The sequence below is a fragment of the Lactuca saligna genome, chromosome 9, assembly GCF_052625555.1.
Source record: "Lactuca saligna cultivar CGN05327 chromosome 9, ASM5262555v1, whole genome shotgun sequence".
Taxonomy (NCBI): domain Eukaryota; kingdom Viridiplantae; phylum Streptophyta; class Magnoliopsida; order Asterales; family Asteraceae; genus Lactuca; species Lactuca saligna.
This window is the reverse complement of record NC_136425.1, coordinates 63,607,116-63,616,695: the sequence shown is the minus strand read 5'-3', so window position 1 is coordinate 63,616,695 and position 9,580 is coordinate 63,607,116. Positions and strand designations below refer to the sequence as shown.

Sequence of the window (9,580 nt, the reverse complement as noted above, 5' to 3'; positions counted from 1 at the left end):
AGGTGATATGAGATCTATAATTTGTGAACTATATTTAGATTGATTTTTTTTTTCATTTTTTGTAAATTGAGGCGAGGTCTATACAAAAAATAGCAAAAAGGAATTTTGAAAATTTGAGTAAAAAGGGTGAAGGCCGTGAGCTGCAACCAAAGGCCAAGTGGATATTGTCCTTGAGTCCACCTCATGTGCCACTTTTATTATGTTAAAATATATACATTGACGTATAAAAATGAATTTAATTTTTTTAATCAATATATTATGGGGGAGCCACCCAAATAGAGAAGAAAAATGGAGGTCATCAATGTCACTTAGTATCAAGCTATTGCAAAAGAGAAGTTACCAAAGATGGTGTAGACTACTATGCTTCTCGTGTTCAAGAATCTAGTAAGTAAATCTGTTTGTAACTCAAGTAACGCCAATACCCTTGCGATTGCATGTTGTTTGTTTTGAAAGATTTAGTTTTTGAATGAAACAAGTTTAGGCATGTGAAAATAGCATTTGGCTTCTGATTTCTCAAAGTATTCATAAAATAACATCCCAAATTCTCAAAATAGCAATTTATGTTCCGAGTTGTGGACTTTCTATTTGATATCAATTAAAAATCCACTTTCTGAAAATAACATCTAACTTTCTAAAATAATAATTTTATATAATGAAATGAAAATAAGATTCTATCCTACACTTAAAATGAAAGTAAGTTGTTATATTGAGCATTAAAATAAAACTAAAAAAATGGAAGCATAAATTTAGGCAAGATGTTATTTAGACAATAAAATTAAAGTAGATTGCTATTTCTTACATTTACCCCAGTCTTGGGCTATACCTTGAATAATCAATGCACTTTTATGCTAACTTGTGTCTACCATGAAGCACGATATACCCACTATTACGTTTAAAGTTAGTAAGTTTATTAATAACAAAATTAAATTTAACCTAAAAATGAAAATAATACCCTACACTACCCTTCATTTTCCGTACCCCTTTCCTCCCTCCCTCCCTCCCTCCTCCACATAAATTATCTAACCTATGGTGTGATTTTTGTAGGAGAGAAGAAAATGGAGGAAATAATAAATCGAAACCTTGTGTGCTACGGCTCAACTTTATCATATGAAAGAATCAATCCATGTAGGTTTGTTTCCTTTCTTGATTTCCTCCTAGGTTTTCCTTCGATTTACTCTATAAGAAACCCTAATTAATTCAAGGTTTGAACATCTTTTTTTGTTTTCAGTCTGTAATATGTATCTTAGTACTTGCTTTGTATGATTTCGATGCATTTTCATGGACTAGTAACTCCTTCCGCAGGTTGAACACGAGTGTTTTAGAGGAGTTCTAGAAGAACACATCAAATAAGGTAACCGAGAGATCATGTACTGTTTTTTTGAAATTTTTAGGGTTATGTTTTTATAAGAATCTTATAGATTTCATTTAATAGATGAACACAAATAGCTAAAGTATACAAAATCTTATCTAATCTCGACCCTTGCTGCAGATGATATAATCATGATTAATTGAAGATCGATAATGCTTGGAGACAAAAAGATTAACAATCATATATTTTTTCTGGTGCCGTTTTAGGTGTATGATAAATAAATCTATGTTGGTAAAATTTTAGGTGGTCAAAATTGTTGAATTTAGATTCTTTTTTGGAGCTTATGTTCTTTTGAACATTTGCTTGAATTTGTAACTATTTAAAATTTTTAACTTTTCAAGTTTATCATCATAATTTTAGCATAAAGGGTTGAATTATCTGAAAATATGACACTTGAATATTTGATATAATTTTTTTGTTCTTGGGTGCTTTAAATGTTTTTCGGGGGTATGAAATAGTTTTTATGTAGTTAGCTCATTTTTTCGGCTATTAGATATATTCTTATTACAGTAAGAGAATACATAATGTAGTTTCATCGGTCATTGGTGGTCTTGTCAATAAGGGAGTTACGGATCAAAGTGAATATTATGTGAATATTATCCACCTACATTTTGTTATGTGATCATCATCATCCAGGTTTATAATTAACATATATTTGGCTTTATGTTTTTTTTTTCTTTTGTATAATGAAAATGATGATGACATTCATGTATTTTTTCGTAAACAAAAGGTAAAGAGCAAGTCCATGTCCTACCTTTTTGGGAGGAGAATAAATTATAATTTTCGTCTCATTCAACATCGGTCTCGGTAAAATGTATTACAATACAGTACAACTTGTATTGGCTTGTCGTGTCATATGTATTGTGTACTTTTATGATTTATTTGAGATTAAATTAGCTTATATTTTTCTTTTACATGAAACAGTGAAACCTATAATCATTCACATGATTATTTATATCAAAATTCCAATGGGACCTCATTCATGGATAATAATGGTTCACATCTCTACTTTATGCATGACCACAACCCATATGTGGGTCAGACTTTCTTAGGTGTTAATAGGTAAAATCGTCATATACTATCATAAACATAGGTGAATTGTAAGCATCCACTAAGAGTGTTCAACCCATTTCAGTTGCCGTATCTGCTAAGGTTCTAACTTTTGATGACGATAAAAATGATCTTGATGATATTTGAGGTGGTTATGACAACGATTCCCATATATATATATATATATATATATATATATATATATATATATATATATATATATATATATATATATATATATATATATATATATATGACAACAATTCCCCTAAATATTGAAATTGTTCTTTTTTCACTATATGTGCAATAAGTTTTAACCATTTAAATTGTTCTTTTTTCGCTATATGTGCAATAAGTCACCTTATGTTTATATGTAGAACGGTGAATGAAAGAAAGCTAAATTGTTATGGTGGCAAAAAAAAAAAAAAAAAATCCAAGCTTCACAAAAGTCAGACATCATTATAAATTTATAATGTTCAGACATTTCATTGTTTTTTTTATGTTCCATACGTTTTACGCAGTTTATAATCTTGTTTTTAATTAAACAATTTTATAATATTGTTTTTAATTAAACAATACTAGCTAAAAAGCGAAAGAAAAGTAAACACAAATAAAAATAAAAACAAGAGGTATATAGAAAACAAGACACCAGGCCCGTCAGTCCACCAGATCAAGCCCATCAACAGACTTATAAACCCTAATTTCATAACCTATATAAACACATCCAACCTCCATTTCCTCAATAGATCGCCGCTTCTATCTTTTTCCTTTTTTCTTTTCTAGCTTTCCACTGCTTATTTGTATTTTCGTTTTGTTTTCTGAAAATTATTGATTGAAAGATCGCGGTGATGACTCGGAAATTCAAGCTCAACAGACCGGAATGCAGTCATCTCTCTTTAGAGATTTGTTTGCGTGTCGATAATCCCGCTGAACTGAGCGATCTTTCTTTTACATTCAAAATTTTCTATTTTATAATTCTATTCTGAATTAGTTGATTTGTTTTGGAAAGTGAAAGATGTTACGATGAGGACTCAAAGCTCCCTCTTCTGATTTCTTAGATGAGGAAACTCTGCTGGCAGAATCGAACCAAATTAAACTTCATGCCTTCTGAGTAAACTCTTTCACCGATTAAATATATTTATGATCGTCTTCATAATAATATTTTTGATACAATTCGTTGTTTTAAATATTGATTCGTTAAAACTAGGTTTTATTTTGATCTATTTGTTGATGCGCAGCCCTTAAGATCGCCTTCCAATTAGCTAAATGGAAGCGTTTTGAGTCATAGCTACGCTATATCAAATCTGATGTGTACATGTATATGTATGTATTAATTTCAAGGTTTCTCTTTAGGGTTTTCCTTTTGAGAATCTTTTATCCTAGAAGAATGAAATTAATTCGAAGCGAATTCATTGTTATTTAAATCTATAACGTGCTTAATTTTCTGAAACTCTTTTACGATGATTTATTATCGTTGTGGTGTTTCGGATTCTTATCGGGTTTGGATTTTTGATGAAAGCTTCGGTTTTATCTTATGGGAAACATCATTGTTTTTACTTATATATGTTCTGTTTATTTGTTTGTATACATATTTAGATGAAAACCTCATTTTGAATAAAGTAAGGTTTGATTGTTTTTTGGTAATTGCAAGAATGAGGAGAAACTTTTTTTGGGAAAGCAGTAATTGCTCGATGATTATTACCATTAAAGCTTATTGATATTCTGACTTGCCATCGCCGATAATTTAATTTAAAAAATGACTTTCATAGCTTATATATTTTTATTCCACTAAAACTTTGTTTGTTTGTATAGCTTTTCTAGTATTAACTTTTATCCGTATCTTACGAAACTCCCTTTTAAATACCCTTTCCCTTATAAATATCCAAGCAGTTAAATACCCATAATTCAATACCCATTTTGATTGATAATCTGTTTTCGCAAGAAATTTGCAATTGGTTCGTATCATTTGTTTAAACAGAGAAATCGCGGTTGAGAATCTACTTGGTGGTTCTGATTCGAGCAACCATAATTCTGTCTTAACCGCGTTTCTCTGTTTAAATTGATGGTTTGGATCAACTTCTATTAGGAAGCCTTATAAGCGGTTGAGAGTTGAACTCCCGATTTTATTTATCTATTCATTCAATGGATTTTTGTCGTTGTAAAAATAGATTTCCCATTTTATTGTACAATCGTTGTAATGCAATTTCAAGATCTATCAAGCATCTTCCCGAAGCATATTTTGTTTGTATCTTACGTTTAATATGCTAAAGTAATGCATTTATTAATACTTTTTATTTTTGTACAAGTTCAACAAGTTAGATCTAGCAATATGTATTTTCTTTTGTTTTTGATAATTGATTTAGTCTCTGTCAAATATGTTGTATTTAATAAATACTAAGTTTTTAATCATGCTTTATGACCCATCTTATTGGCTTTACATTTGTTTTATATGTCGGTTGGTGAATATGCAAGTGTTTGTTACTTTTTTATATTGGGACTATATATATATATAAAAGGTCCCAATATAAAAGAGGAGAGAGAGAGAGAATTAAATTACAAATATTCTTATACATAATGACTTATGGTATTATTTTGTAATTAAATTTAATTTTTGGTCGATATAATCTTTTCTAATAATAATAAATAATTTTTTTTGTTGTCATTTTCTTATTATAGAGTAAATTAAACGAATGGTCCCTTGGTTTGGAGTAATTCGTATGTGTGGTTCTTAATTTATTTTTTTAACTTAGAAAATTTCTTGTGTTTGATTTTGTTATGTGTTTGATCTCTATTATTTGTTTTTATTATGCGTTTGATTTCTATCTAAATAAAAATTATATGGAAAAATGGTGCGGTAGATAAGGTGAGAGGATGTGGGATTGGAGTGTGGTTATTTAATTTTTGTTTGATATAATCTTTTCTAATAATAATAAATAACTTTTTTTTTGTCCCATGTCATTTTCTTATTAATGACATTTTTTTTGTAATTTTGAATAAATGTTTTTTTATAGAGTAAATTACATGAATGGATCTTATGGTTTAGGGTATTTTGTGCGTTTGGTTTATAACTAATTTTTTTAATTTAGAAAGTCAATATTGTTTGTTTTTGTTACGTGTTTTGTTCCTTTTGTTTGTTTTTGTTACACTTTTGATTTCTATTTTACCTAAAAATACTATTAATTAAATAGAGAAAAATGGTCGGGTAGATAAGGTGAGGGGAGATGAGTTTGGGGTGTGTTTATTTAAAAAAATTAAAAAAATATGGCAATTAGTTTTTCTTAGGTATGAAAGGGATCAAACGCTTAATAAAAACAATTAATAACGACCTTTAAAATTAAAAAAATAAGTTAGGGACCAAACGTGCAAATTATTCTAAATCATAGGGACCATTCGTGTAATTTACTCTTTTTTATATTTTTCATTTTTTTTTTATCTTTTTAATTAATATTTTATATCTTCATTTCAATTAATAATTACCTTAAATATAAATAACAAATAAGTTATAATACTCCTACTCAAATAAATTATAATATATTATGACATGTGGTATTATTTTGTCATTAAATTTAATTTTTGTTTGATATAATCTTTTCTAATAATAATAAATAAAAATAATTTTGTTTTATATCATTTTCTCATTAATGATATTTTTTGGTAATTTTGAATAAATGTTTTTTATATTTGTCATTTTTTTTATCTTTTTTAATTAACATTTTATATCTACATTTCAATTAATAATTTACCTTCAATATAAATAACAAATAAGTTATAATACTCCTCATATAATATATAGTTTGTTTTTTTAATTTCAAATTTTAATAAAATATTGTTTGAATTTTTATATTAAGTATTTTGTTTTATCAAATCTGTAACAACTAGTTTCTAATATAAACTTAATAATATAGTTAAGAAAAGCGCTAAACACCTTAAAAAGAACCGAAGTTGATTTTATTTTTTGAAGTATTATAGAAAGCCTTTTGCTGAGTAAAGTAAAAATAGAAATAACAGTTAGCTTTCCTGCAATTGGCAATGTCAATTATAAACAATATAAATAATCAACAGGTGATTTTCGAATATTTGTTATGATAAGCATGATTACACACTTGTATTGTTAAACATAATAACGTTTGAGATTTTTTACGGAAACTTCAACTATTATTTAAGCCGATATAAATAAACATTGCTAGATCTGATTTTATAAAAATGTAGGAAGAAAAAAAAGGCAGGAATAACGTGGTTGATGGAAATTATTCAAAATTACAATATGTATCTGTTTTCTAATTAGTAGATTTGATGATATGATTATAGAACGCAACCTGAAAATCCAAACTGAACATAATTATGCCCAAACAAGCAAATTGATTCCGTTCTTGGGTATTTATAATGGGTTTATTTGGTTTTTGAGTTCTTTTGTCCGGGTTATTTAAATATAGGGCATTTGGTTCTAAAATCCTATCTTGTAATGAAAAGTTACTTTTTAATTGTATTTTTCTTGTTACACTAAATCAATTGTATTTTTGGTTGTTTGGATTTTATGTTTTTACATTTCATGAATAGTTAATTTATGTTTACATTTTTACTATATAAACTAGGTGGGGAATCCCTACGTTGCGGGGTTGGATACGACAGGTCTTTCAGTAAAATGGAAATATGAACAAAATAACTTTACATTTTAAGAATGACTTTTAAAAAAAATTAAATTTCTATTTTTTACATATTCATTTTCACTATAGAATGTAAAAAGTTTGTTTTTTTTTTTATATATATTTGTTTTAAAAAAACAAAAATTGCACCTTAAGACGGATATGAACACAAAATGACCGGGAAACCGAAACTATTCCCAACACGTATCCGCACAAAATATGGGTAATGACATAAAATGACCTAAAGACGGATTTGAACACAAACACATAAACAAAGGATCATTTTTACCAAAAATCACATAAGTTTACTATTCCAAAAAAGTGTCCTTTAATATATATATATATATATATATATATATATATATATATATATATATATATATATATATATATATATATATAAAAGAATACTAACATTTTTTTTTTTTGCATATTTGTAACAATTCTGTATACCTTACATTATTTTTTTATTAACAAATTTTTTTCTCTAAAGGATTTATTACGAAATCATAAGATGCAAAAGTCATATAAAATACAATATGTATAATCATATTATAAATGTTATTTCAGTTATGATACATTTTATTTGGATCTTTTTGGTTATATTATCTTTTTGTATATGTTATTCTGAAAATAACAAAATCAAACAGATTAATACATGAACCGAACCTGAATTGGTTATTTGGAAGGATGAAGCTTGGTGAAACTAAGTGGAGGTCCGAACCGACTCATGTTGAAAAATCAGCGGAAAAGTTATGGTTAGTGTGGAAGTTGATCTGAATTGCAATTGGGTTAGGTCGTTCCCTTCAATGTTACTAAGCTTCTTCTTATGCTGCATGACCATATTCAAAACAAAATCTTTTAAGGTTAACTTTTACTCTTCTCTTTTGTTGATTTGAAAGGCTATAAACATGATTTTTTTAACAAATTTAGTTTCAATAGGTTGGTCTATTTGGTAGTTTCTCATTGTAGCCTCTTGCTAGAGTTGTTTTACTTGTTCTAAAAAAAAACTTAAATAAGTAATATCATGGCAAAAGGTGATAAGTTTATCATTTGAAACAGTTGTGGAAGATGGCTACCATAAGGCTATGTATATCGTTTATGTTTTTTATTGTAATTTGAGTTTGTTGTGTTTTATATTTCTAACATGTAGCAAAGATCTGTCATTTTAAGCTGCCAAAATTTAGATAAAACCATTTTTTTAGTTGACAAAATGCTAGAACTTTAGCTTCCAAAATTATGTAAAATTTGTAAATTTTTAGTGGCTAAAAGTTTAGATTTTAAACTCCAAAATTTATTCAAAAATAAGTTCTTTTTTATTTTAGCTCAAAAGACGACATTTTTTAATCCAAAGAAAACTTTTAATAAAAATATGTTATAAACTTCTTTAACCATTGTACGTACCAATTAAAAAAGAGTCTAAGTTATTTAGCTTTTAAGTAATTAAATTTAATTAGAAGTATTTCACCATAAGTTCTAGGGTTAATCGTTTCCAAATAACCGGAACAATATTTTAATACTATTATAATTAACCCCAACCGGCTTGGAAAGAGTACTAATTTATTTTTCTAAGTTTTGTTTTATGTTGTGTTTGACAAGTTAAAAAATAGTTAATAAACTAGCTTTTTAAAAAGCCACTTCGACTAACTTTTTGGGATGTGTTTGTAGCGTCACAGCTAGCTGAAAAGCTAACTTATTTTTCGAGTTTTTTAAGTTGTCATGTTTGGCAAGCCAAAAATTAGCTTATAAGCAACTTATACGCTAACTTTTTTAAAAACCTACTTAAACTAGTTTTTTAGGAGCTTTTTAAAATTTTTCCAAATATACCCCTTAATTAATTGTAAAAACAGATTATTTTAAATGTCTTTTTATATCATTTCATATTTTTCAGCTAGCTTTTCAACTAGTTTTAGCAAACATCATTTTTTATCAGTTAGTTTTTCAACTATCAACTAACTTTTTTATTTAATAGCTAGATTTTTACCTATCAGCTAGCTTTTCAGTGTGTATGCCAAACATATCCTTAGTTTTTTTTTTTTTTTTTTTTTTTTTTTTTTTTTTTATTATTATTTTTTTTTAAATATACCCATTAATAAATTATAGTAACACATTTTCTTAAATGCCCATTTATGTGATTTTTACCTATCAGCTAGCGTTTCAGCTAGTTTTACCAAACATCAATTTTTATCAGCTATCTTTTTATTTAACAACTAGTTTTTCAGCTATTAGTCAATTTTTCAGCTAATAGCTAGTTTTTCAGCTAGTACACCAAACATAGCATTAGTTTTGAATTTTGGAATACAATTCAACAATGTCAAATACAAAACAAGTATAATCACAATAATTTTATTTTCTAAAACATTTCACACAATTTTTTTAACATTAAAAACCATAAAAATTGTGATCTAACTAGTATAACAAGATTGCATCGTTTTCTCATCATTATATATTAAAAAATTATTTAACAATATCAATCATATTTTTCTTTCTAGTATTTAATTTTGGAAAAACATACTGT

General features: G+C 27.0%; 2 non-coding genes across 2 annotated transcripts; both read left to right on the top strand.

The window, feature by feature from the left end:
• Positions 1–3,257: 3,257 nt before the first annotated feature.
• LOC145018893 (small nucleolar RNA Z107/R87) lies at positions 3,258–3,361 on the top strand. The gene has a single exon (XR_013667253.1). It is a non-coding gene; the product is annotated as a small nucleolar RNA Z107/R87 (small nucleolar RNA).
• A 71-nt stretch (positions 3,362–3,432) lies between these two features.
• LOC145019000 (small nucleolar RNA R30/Z108) lies at positions 3,433–3,534 on the top strand. The gene has a single exon (XR_013667320.1). It is a non-coding gene; the product is annotated as a small nucleolar RNA R30/Z108 (small nucleolar RNA).
• The last annotated feature ends 6,046 nt before the right edge of the window (positions 3,535–9,580 follow it).